Source organism: Aegilops tauschii, chromosome 5 (genome assembly GCF_002575655.3).
Source record: "Aegilops tauschii subsp. strangulata cultivar AL8/78 chromosome 5, Aet v6.0, whole genome shotgun sequence".
Classification (NCBI taxonomy): Eukaryota; Viridiplantae; Streptophyta; class Magnoliopsida; order Poales; family Poaceae; genus Aegilops; species Aegilops tauschii.
The window spans coordinates 97,915,088-97,925,956 of record NC_053039.3 but is presented as its reverse complement, the minus strand read 5'-3'; positions in this window follow the sequence as shown (position 1 = coordinate 97,925,956).

Here is a 10,869-nt window from a genome sequence, read left to right as displayed (position 1 = left end):
GTTCTTCGTGTTCGTCACCTTTGCCCAGAAACTCGGCAGTCCTCGTCACCACTGTAGTCGGTTGATCTTTATCCTTGCGTAAAACCACTGCGGTAGACGTTCGGAACTCATTTCATCTGCAAGAAATCCTCTTTTTACTGCATAAGAACTGTGTTCAACCTCAAGAACTTCTCCTGCCTCTGTTTTTTAGGTCTAGAAAATTTTCTCTGCTCCGACTATTTTGATCCAAAAAAGTTACGGTAGTATGTGAAACCTGTTTACCACACTTAGTAAAAACGCAACCATTGAATCTCGGCGGCTTACATGTCCGGTTTAAAGAGAATCATGCTCTGTAAAATCCTCTGACTTAACTGAAGTAAGCCGTAGATGACCAACTTAACCTGAAAGCCCCGATAGCTTAGATAACCCACCATATCAATATATATCATTAGTCCCCTTCACAAGCCGTCACTGTAGTTTGAATGATAATCCCCGGCTTATAATTAACCCGGACACTTTTCTCTTCCTCATAGACCACCAATCGTCACCATGCCTCCCAAGGCTCCCATCACTTGCAACTGGATGAAATCCAACGTCACCGAAGATACCCTGGACAACTTTGTTAAGTCCGGATATCTGCCCAAGAAGGAAGTGATGTCCTACCGTGCCCCTGACCCGTCCGAAGAAAGACCTCAGCCGAGGGACGGGGAGGTAGTGATCTTTGCAGACCATATGAGCCGGGGCTTCGCACCGCCCAGCTCAAAATTCTTCCGGGACGTGCTCAACTTCTTTGACCTTCGGCCTCAGGATATAGGACCCAATTCCATATCCAACATCTGCAACTTCCAAGTTTTTTGTGAAGTATATCTTGGAGAAGAGCCGAGTCTGCTGCTCTTCAGAGAGCTGTTTTATTTGAACCGCCAAACCGAGTGCGCAAACGGTCCAAGTCTAGAGTTAGGCGGCATCTCCATCCAACGGCGCAGGGACTGTCTATTTCCTTACGCAGAACCGCCAAGTCACCCCAAGGACTGGAACATGACTTGGTTCTACTGCCAAGACACGTCCCCGACTGATGAGAGCCCGCTGCCCGGCTTTCGCCCAACGCGCCTGGAGCCAACTCATCCATTATCCGACAAACTGACTGCCGCAGAACGCCAGCCTCTGCTTCCAACGATCAACAAGATCAAGGCCCTGCTAGGCAATGGTCTGAACAGAATAGACCTGGTCCGAGTCTGGATGTCATGGCGGGTGATCCCATTGAGCCGCCGCCCCGGCTTAATGTGTGAGTACACCGGGCGAAAGGATGACCCGCAGAGACACAGTCGCAATGATCTTCCAGAAGACGTTGCTGAAGAAGAGACCAAGGCTCTGTTAAACGAGAGCCTGGCAGACTGTGGAAGGACCGGGCTAGCCCCGTTCTGCAAGACCAATCCGGCCCCTGCGGTAAACCGCTGACCTTTAACCTTTCAACTTCTTTTACATGCCATCTTGCTAAGAATTCATTACTGTATTTCTCAGGCTGATGATAAATTCTGGCGGGTCAAGTATGACCATGAGGCGGCCAAGAAGGCCAGGAAGGCGAAGAAAGCCGCCAAGAGAGCCGCCCCTCGCAAAAAGGGAAACAGACCCACTGCTTCGGAGCTGCTACAATTAAGCGATAGCTCCGAGTCAGAGGTAACCCTTAAACCTTTAAACTCTTGCCATATTTATTGTTTGCTGCTGTCCACTTTACCATCATTTTGCTTATTGACAGGATGACACCGGTGCCAGTAACCCGGTGATTGAAGAGGTAACATTACTCCCCTCCGACTCGGAGCCTTTGCCACAGCTGAAAGTCCGAAGGGTAACCCGGAAAGTAAGCTTTTCTCATCCATTAGCTCATCAAGACCCTCAATTTCTTTTGAAGCAGCAGGTTCACGAAAGCCGGCGTCTCACCCGGGCCCGCAAGGACACCGACCTCTCCGCCGGGTTACCCGACGCGACAAGGAAGCGTCGCACCGAGGTCTTTTCTCACTTGTACCCTTTTCATCCGTTGGCGGGTGTTATCCGTCAACCACTTAATTCTTCTGACTCCAATTACCAGGAGACCTCCCCTTCTTCTGGTGACTCCATGCAGTCAAGTCTACCGACCTTCAAAACTGCACCCGGGTAATAACAATCACCTTACATTACCTGTCTGTATTTACTCTTTGTATGCCTAACACTTCTGTCTTTTCAGTGCCCAGGCAAAGCTCACCAAAAGAGCAAAGAAGACCAGGTCAGCCGGAGTGCCGGACTTGCCTGAGCCGGAGACGACGGCTCAAGAGCCGCCAGCCGCCTCCGCCCCCGAAGCCACCATTCCCATGGACACGGCGCCTGAAGCCCCCGCCCCGACCACCAAGAGAACAACCGAAGCGTCAGCTAACCCGGAGGCGTCCGACTCAGCCCCACCAGCTAACGACCCGGACGTGGTAATTACCCGGACGGAGTATGTTGAGCCGGGGAGGCCGACCGCACTGGCCAAATGCTCCGCGAAGGGGGAGTTGCTGCAACCCCATCGGGTGAATCTGGATCTCTCCAGCTACACCGATTTAAGCATTGGAGAGCTTGTCTCAGGCTACATCAGCCAAGTTCACAAGAGCCGAGACGCCGAGATCGCCATGGTCAACCAGATCCAACAGAAATCTGAGGTAACCTTCTGCTGTTTTCTTATTTCTGCATAGTGATCCTTGTCATCCTAGCCCCCAAGTCTAGCACTTATACTTGAATATGTTGTAGACTTAGATTCCGGCTTACTGAACTGAGCCGGCCGTACATAGATAGATACGTTCAATATGCATTAGCCCCCAAGTGCCAAGTGTCTTTGCTTGGAAAGCGCTTGGGACTTTATAGAATGACTGTTAATAACCCGGAAATATATGCAGGCTGTTGGCAAGAAATTAGAGTCGGACCTGGCGGATCTCAAGAGCCGGTTAAAAACTCAAGAGATGGAGACCCGGAAAGCGAATGCCAAGTTTGTCTCCAGCATCGCCGCTCAGGAGAAATTGAAGACTGAATTCGACGCTGAGCGGAAGGCCTGGGCTGAGGAGAAAGCCGCACTGGTGACCCGGGCAGAACAGGCGGAGAAGGCACTTTCTGAAAAAACCGCCGAACTCTCCAGCCTAAAGCGCCAAGTGTCCCAAATGGTAGCTGCCATCTTCGGTAAGCCGCCTCACCGGCTTTCATTCATGTTAGAATGTTTACATCTCCTGATTCATCCTTATCACCGGGTCATCTGATGTTGTTAAACAGGTTCCAGAAGCGCCAACTTGAACCAGAGCGTGGTCACCAAGCTAAAGGCCGTGTACACCCTGGTGGAACAACTCTACACCGGGTCACAGCGCGCTTTAGCTGTGGTGGCCCTATCCAACGAGGTGCCAACCCATCTGGCCGAAGTCCTGCGCCGGCTCGCTGTTCTGCCACAGCGGATCCAGGAGCTACGCCGAGCCTCCGCAAGATCCGGAGCAATTGCCGCGCTGAGCCGGGCCAAAGCATTCCTGCCGGAGCTAGACCCGGCAGACATCGCACTGGGTTACCCGAGCTTGAAGGAAGACGGCTCCGCCTTCGACCAGCAGGACTTCGCGGCATGTGTTAAGGCTGTACGCCCGGTGGCCACCATCATCGGGAACGACACCGACTTAACCAAGTATCAGCCGGGGTACAACGCGGAGAATCAGAGGATTCCAACCCCTCGCTATGAAGCTATCAATCTGATTCCTCCGGCTCGCCAGCACACCTTCGCCCCGGAGATTAACCCGGCCGGGTTAATCGACGAAGAAGCTCAGTTCGAAGCTCTCCGCGGCATCGACTGGAAGTCGTCAACCTTCGAGGTCTCGGGATCAACCGGAGCAGAGGACGAGCCGGGGACTTCAACCCAGCAGGCATCGTAAAGCGGCCGGCGGTTCATCGAACAACGCTCCAACCTTGAGACTTGAAGAACTTTGTAATAGACTAGGTGCAACATTTTATCTCTGCCGTGCCATCGTGCACGTAATGAACGCTGAAATCCCTTGAAATTATCCTTTGTGTTCTTCTGGGTCGTAATTATCCCTTTGTCCTTCTCAACCTTAAAAGGTGCCTTTAAGTATCTGCATAGAAAGGTAAATCACAAATCGCAAGGCGGCTTACCGCCCTGAGAATCAGGTGTTTGAGATGGATAACCCGGTAATACGAACCGAAAAGACTGGCCCTTAACTATACTCTGAACATAGCTGTGATAACAATCTTAACAGCCTGCAAGCATACTTCCGGTTTAAATAACCCGGGTAGCACGGTTGGTACCTTAACTCGAATTTACTTGTCTTGATGACATCCATGATGTTCAACTAACAAGATAAACCAAAATTAAGCCGGTAAGTGAGACCCGGCAGTACATACTTTGACATGATCAGAGTAGACTTGTGATAAAATATAAAAACTTAGGGGCTTCCGGTTCGAATACGACCAGAAACTCTGTCCAAAGGGGTTAAGCTAAGATTCGGATACGATCATATAGCCCCCAGTGGGTGTGGCGATGCCAATCAAGAGGGTATCGACAGCTATGTTCTCTTTGGTTGGAATACGACCCATGTTTGAACAGGAAGCCCCCAAGTGATTCTGAAAATTGTTTAACGACGCTGATTCGAATACGATCCACGTCGGTTCTCAGAGGGGTTACACTATGATTCAAATATGACCAGAGGCAACTTCCCAATGAGCTCGGCACTTTGCCAATCAAACGGGTATCGACAGCTATGTTCTCTTGGGTTCGAATACGACCCATGTGTGAACAGGAAGCCCCCAAGTGACTTTACTGCTTACAGCTAGATTCGAAGATGATCATAAGCCGGATCTTCTGTAAGTCAGCAACACACATATTTGGAAGAGAGCAAAGGACAGAGGCCCTGCTTTATTGCTTTATCATAATATATACATGGCTGAGATAAATATATACACCACAAGAGCCGGTAGCTCAAGTGTAGTAAGGCCGAAGCTGAGCTATGTTCCACGGCCGACGGGTCTCCTCCTCAGATTTACGCGAGTCTTTATGCTCCCGGATATCAATGAGGTAATATGACCCGTTGTGCAAGTTCTTACTGACCACAAAAGGCCCTTCCCAAGGTGGGGATAACTTGTGTGCATCTGTTTGATCCTGGATGAGCCGGAGCACCAGGTCGCCTTCCTGAAAGACCCGGGACTTGACCCGGCGGCTATGATAATGGCGCAGGTCTTGTTGGTAAATCGCTGAACGGGCGGCTGCCACATCACGCTGTTCGTCCAACAAGTCCAGAGCATCTTGGCGCGCCTGTTCATTATCCGTCTCAACATAAGCCGCCACACGAGGTGAATCATGACGGATGTCGCTGGGGAGAACCGCTTCTGCTCCATAAACCATGAAGAAAGGCGTGAAGCCTGTAGACCTGTTAGGAGTAGTGTTGATGCTCCATAAGACGGAGGGCAATTCCTCCACCCAACAACCCGGCGTCCGTTGCAAAGGGACCAAAAGCCGGGGTTTGATGCCCTTCAGAATCTCCTGGTTAGCTCTCTCAGCTTGACCATTGGATTGGGGATGAGCCACTGAGGAAACATCAAGTCGGATATGCTCTTGTTGACAAAACTCTTCCATAGCACCCTTGGATAGATTGGTGCCATTGTCAGTTATGATGCTGTGCGGAAAGCCAAAGCGGAAAATCACCTTTTTCATAAATTGAACCGCCGTAACTGCATCGCACTTGCTAACTGGCTCAGCCTCCACCCACTTCGTGAATTTGTCAACTGCCACCAAGAGGTGGGTCTTCTTATCCTTGGACCGTTTAAAAGGCCCAACCATATCAAGCCCCCAGACCGCAAAGGGCCAGGTGATTGGAATCATCCTCAACTCCTGAGCCGGCACATGAGCCCGTCGTGAGAACCTTTGGCAGCCATCACATTTACTGACCAAGTCCTCTGCATCAGCGTGAGCCGTCAGCCAATAAAAACCATGACGGAAAGCCTTGGCCACAAGAGATTTTGAACCGGCATGATGGCCACAATCCCCTTCATGGATCTCGCGCAAGATCTCTTGACCTTCCTCAGGGGAGATACAACGCTGAAATGCCCCTGAAACACTGCGATGATACAACTCGCCATCGATAACAATCATTGACTTAGCCCGCCGGGTTATTTGCCTGGCCAGAATTTCATCTTCAGGCAATTCTCCCCGGGTTATATAAGCCAGATATGGCATTGTCCAGTCTGGTATGACATGAAGAGCTGCCACCAGTTGCGCCTCCGGGTCAGGGACGGCCAAATCTTCTTCTGTAGGCAACTTGACCGAAGGATTATACAGGACATCCAGGAAAGTGTTAGGCGGCACCGGCTTTCGCTGAGAGCCTAACCGGCTTAACGCATCCGCCGCCTCGTTCCTCCGGCGATCAATATGCTCCACTTGGTACCCCTGGAAGTGCCCAGCAATGGCATCAACCTCGCGGCGATAAGCCGCCATTAGAGGATCCTTAGAATCCCAGGTGCCTGATACTTGTTGGGCCACCAAGTCTAAGTCACCAAAGCACCTCACCCGGCTTAAGTTCATCTCCTTAGCCACCCGAAGACCGTGGAGCAAAGCCTCGTATTCAGCCGCATTGTTAGTGCAAGGAAACATCAACCGTAGCACATAATGGAATTTGTCACCTTTAGGGGAAGCCAAGACAACACCAGCTCCCAAGCCCTCCAGCTGCCTGGACCCATCAAAGTGAATAGTCCAATAAGTGTTATCCGGCTTTTGCTCAGGTACTTGCGACTCTGTCCAATCATTGATGAAATCTACCAAGGCCTGAGACTTAACAGCAGTGCGTGGCACATATTTAAGGTCATGAGGTCCAAGTTCTATAGCCCACTTAGCAATTCTCCCTGTAGCCTCTCTGTTTTGGATAATATCACCGAGAGGGGCGGAACTGACCACAGTGATGGGATGACCCTGAAAATAATGCTTAAGCTTCCGGCTCGCCATAAACACCCCATATACGAGCTTCTGCCAGTGCGGGTATCGCTGCTTGGACTCAATAAGCACCTCACTGACATAATAAACCGGCCGCTGAACCGGCTGCTCCTTACCCGTCTCCTTACGCTCCACCACCATAGCCACACTGACGGCTCGTGTGTTTGCCGCCACATACAGTAGCAAGGGCTCCTTATCAACCGGAGCAGCAAGGACGGGGGGCTCTGCCAGTTGCTTTTTCAAATCCTCGAAGGCGGTATTAGCTGCATCATTCCAGACAAAGTTATCCGTTTTCTTCATCAACTGATATAAGGGCATAGCCTTCTCACCCAAGCGGCTTATGAACCGGCTTAAAGCAGCGATGCGACCTGCCAAACGCTGAACATCATTTATACATGCCGGCTTAGCTAGAGAAGTGATAGCTTTGATCTTCTCCGGGTTAGCTTCAATTCCTCTGTCAGAAACCAAGAAGCCCAATAGCTTGCCCGCAGGAACACCAAAAACACATTTGGCCGGGTTAAGCATCATCTTGTAGACCCGGAGATTATCGAAGGTTTCCCTTAAGTCATCTATCAGGGTTTCCTCCTTGATGGACTTAACCACAATATCGTCCATGTAAGCGTGAACATTGCGCCCGATCTGTTTATGGAGACAATTCTGTACACAACGCTGGTAAGTCGCCTGCGCACACTTGAGCCCAAAGGGCATAGAGACATAGCAGAAGGCTCCAAAGGGAGTGATGAACGCCGTCTTCTCCTGGTCCTTAACTGCCATCTTAATCTGATGATACCCGGAATAGGCATCCAAGAAACTTAAGCGTGCACAACCTGCCGTAGCATCAATGATCTGATCAATACGGGGGAGAGCAAAAGGATCAGCCGGACACGCCTTGTTCAAGTCCGTGTAGTCCACACACATCCGCCAGGTGCCGTTCTTCTTAAGTACAAGCACCGGGTTAGCCAACCACTCTGGGTGAAAAACCTCAACAATGAACCCGGCCGCCAAAAGCCGGGCCACTTCTTCACCAATAGCCTTCCGCCTCTCTTCGTTAAACCGTCGAAGGAACTGTCTGACCGGCTTAAATTTTGGATCAACATTGAGAGTGTGCTCAGCGAGTTCTCTAGGTACACCTGGCATGTCAGAAGGTTTCCATGCGAAGATGTCCCTATTCTCACGGATGAACTCGATGAGCGCGCCTTCCAATTTCGGGTCCAGATTTGCACTGATGCTGAACTGCTGAGACGAGTCACCTGGAACAAAATCAACAAGTTTAGTCTCATCAGCTGATTTAAACTTCATTGCTGGTTCATTCTCCGTGGTTGGCTTTTTCAGAGAGGTCATATCTGTTGGGTCAACATTGTCTTTATAAAATTTCAACTCTTCTGTGGCACAAACAGACTCTGCATAAGCCGCGTCACCTTCCTCACACTCCAGAGCCACTTTCAGGCTGCCGTGAACCGTAATGGTCCCGTTGTGACCCGGCATCTTGAGTTGTAAGTACACATAACACGGCCGTGCCATGAACTTGGCGTAAGCCGGCCGTCCAAATATGGCGTGGCAAGGACTTCTTATCTTGACCACCTCAAAGGTCAACTTCTCCACCCTGTAGTTGTTCTCATCACCGAAGGCCACTTCCAGTTCGATCTTGCCGACTGGATAAGCCGATTTACCGGGTACCACACCATGGAAGATAGTATTTGACTGGCTGAGGTTCTTATCAACTAGCCCCATACGACAGAAAGTCTCATAATAGAGGATGTTGATGCTGCTGCCTCCATCCATGAGTACCTTTGTGAACTTATAGCCTCCCACTTGAGGAGCCACCACTAAGGCCAGGTGGCCCGGGTTATCCACCCGGGGAGGGTGATCCTCCCTACTCCACACTATGGGCTGCTCCGTCCACCGTAAGTAGCGTGGAACCGCCGGCTCAACAGCATTAACAGCCCTCTTGTGAAGCTTCTCGTCTCGTTTGCACAAACTAGTGGTGAACACGTGATACTGTCCACCGCTAAGCTGCTTTGGGTTGGTCTGATAGCCCCCTGTTGCTGTTGATGACCCTGACCAGACTGTTGATTAAAGCCCCCTTGACCGCTCTGAGGACCGGAATTTGACCCGCCGCCCGGGCCATGAAAGCCGCCGGCGCCTGAGCCGCCACCCGGACCATTGTAGTTTTTAAAGGCCTTCATGATAGCACAATCCTTCCACAGATGAGTCGCCGGCTTCTCTCTAGAACCGTGTCCCGGACAAGGTTCATTCAACAGCTGTTCCAGAGAAGGTCCTGACCCGCCGCCTCGGGGAGGGGGCCTCCCCTTGCGTCGCTGGTTATTACCTTGAGAGTTGGTGTTGGCTACAAACTCTAGGCTGCCATCGGCCTTGCGCTTGCCGCCTCCTTGGTTCCCCGGGCTAAACTGAGGACCCTTGCCGTTGCCGTTCTTCTTTCCCTTCCCTGCCCTTTCATCATCTGAAGGGGGATCCTTGGTACCATCGGAATTGGCGTACTTGACAAGAGCTGCCATCAGTGTACCCATATCAGTACAGTCACGCTTAAGCCGCCCGAGTTTCATCTTTAGGGGCACAAAGCGACAGTTTTGTTCCAACATTAAGACTGCAGAGCCGACATCCATCTTATCCGATGAATGTATGATCTCCTTGACCCGGCGAACCCAATGGGTCGTGGATTCACCCTCCTGCTGCTTACAGTTAGTCAGATCCATGATTGACATAGATTGCCTGCAGGTATCTTTGAAGTTTTGAATGAACCGGGCTTTCAGCTCAGCCCAAGACCCGATGGAGTTCGGCGGTAATCCTTTCAACCACGTGCGGGCAGTTCCATCTAACATCATGGTGAAATATTTGGCCATGGCCGCCTCGCTGACTTCCAGCAATTCCATAGCCATCTCATAACTCTCGATCCAGGCTGCCGGCTGTAAGTCTGATGTATAGTTAGGCACCTTCCTAGGTCCTTTGAAGTCCTTGGGTAGACGTTCATTACGGATAGCTGGCATCAAACACGGGACACCCCCGGTTCTAGTAGGGATACCCGCATCAACGGACATCGTCGGATAAGCCGGGGGGGTCTGGTAAGCCATCACTTGAGGCGCCTGCTCCGCCTCCTGGCGTGCTTGGTCTGCTACGTAGAAGGCTCCATTATGAGCCGGGCCATGACCAGGGGGCGGGTCATGGCGTCGGACATTACTTGAGCCGGTCGCCGAGACCATGTGCCGGCTGTAACTCGGGCTCTGCCCTGGACGAGGGGTTGAATGGATCCTATCCCGGCTGTAGGAGTACGCCTCTTGCTGCGCCAGCGCTGTCTGGAGGAGTTCTCTGACCCGGCGGGTCTCAATAGCCGTCGGAGAGTCGCCATCAACGGGCAGAGCCGCCAGCCGTGCCGCTGCGGCGACCATGTTCTCCAGCGGGTTATTATAATGGCCCGGGGGTATTGGCACATACTGAGGCGGGGCGGGGGGGCCCTGGGGAGGCCCCATCACTCGTGGTTGAATAAGGGGTCCAGATCCGGGTGCTACGACCCCCGGCGGGTGACTAGACCCTGCACCCGGTGTGTTGAAGAGGTCGCGCGGATCGTAAACCGGCGGGAGTCGAGATTGAGCCTTTTGATGCCTCCTTCTCATGACCTCATTGGCCGCGTTCTGATCCATCGTGAGTTGGAAGGACTGCGCCTGAATCAGCTGAGTCCGGGCATCGAGAGCCGCCCGCTCCGCAGCCAGTCTGATCCCTTCCGCTGCAAGGTCCACTTTAGCTTTTATCAGATCCAATTTTAGCTGTGCCACCGCTGCATCATGCTGAACTTGATCCGCCGGGTCGACCGTTGCGGTTAACAGGGCCGTCATCTTATCCGTGAGATCCATCAGCACCTGAGCCGGGGAAGGCTCCGGGTTTTCCGATCCGGCAGCGGGGTT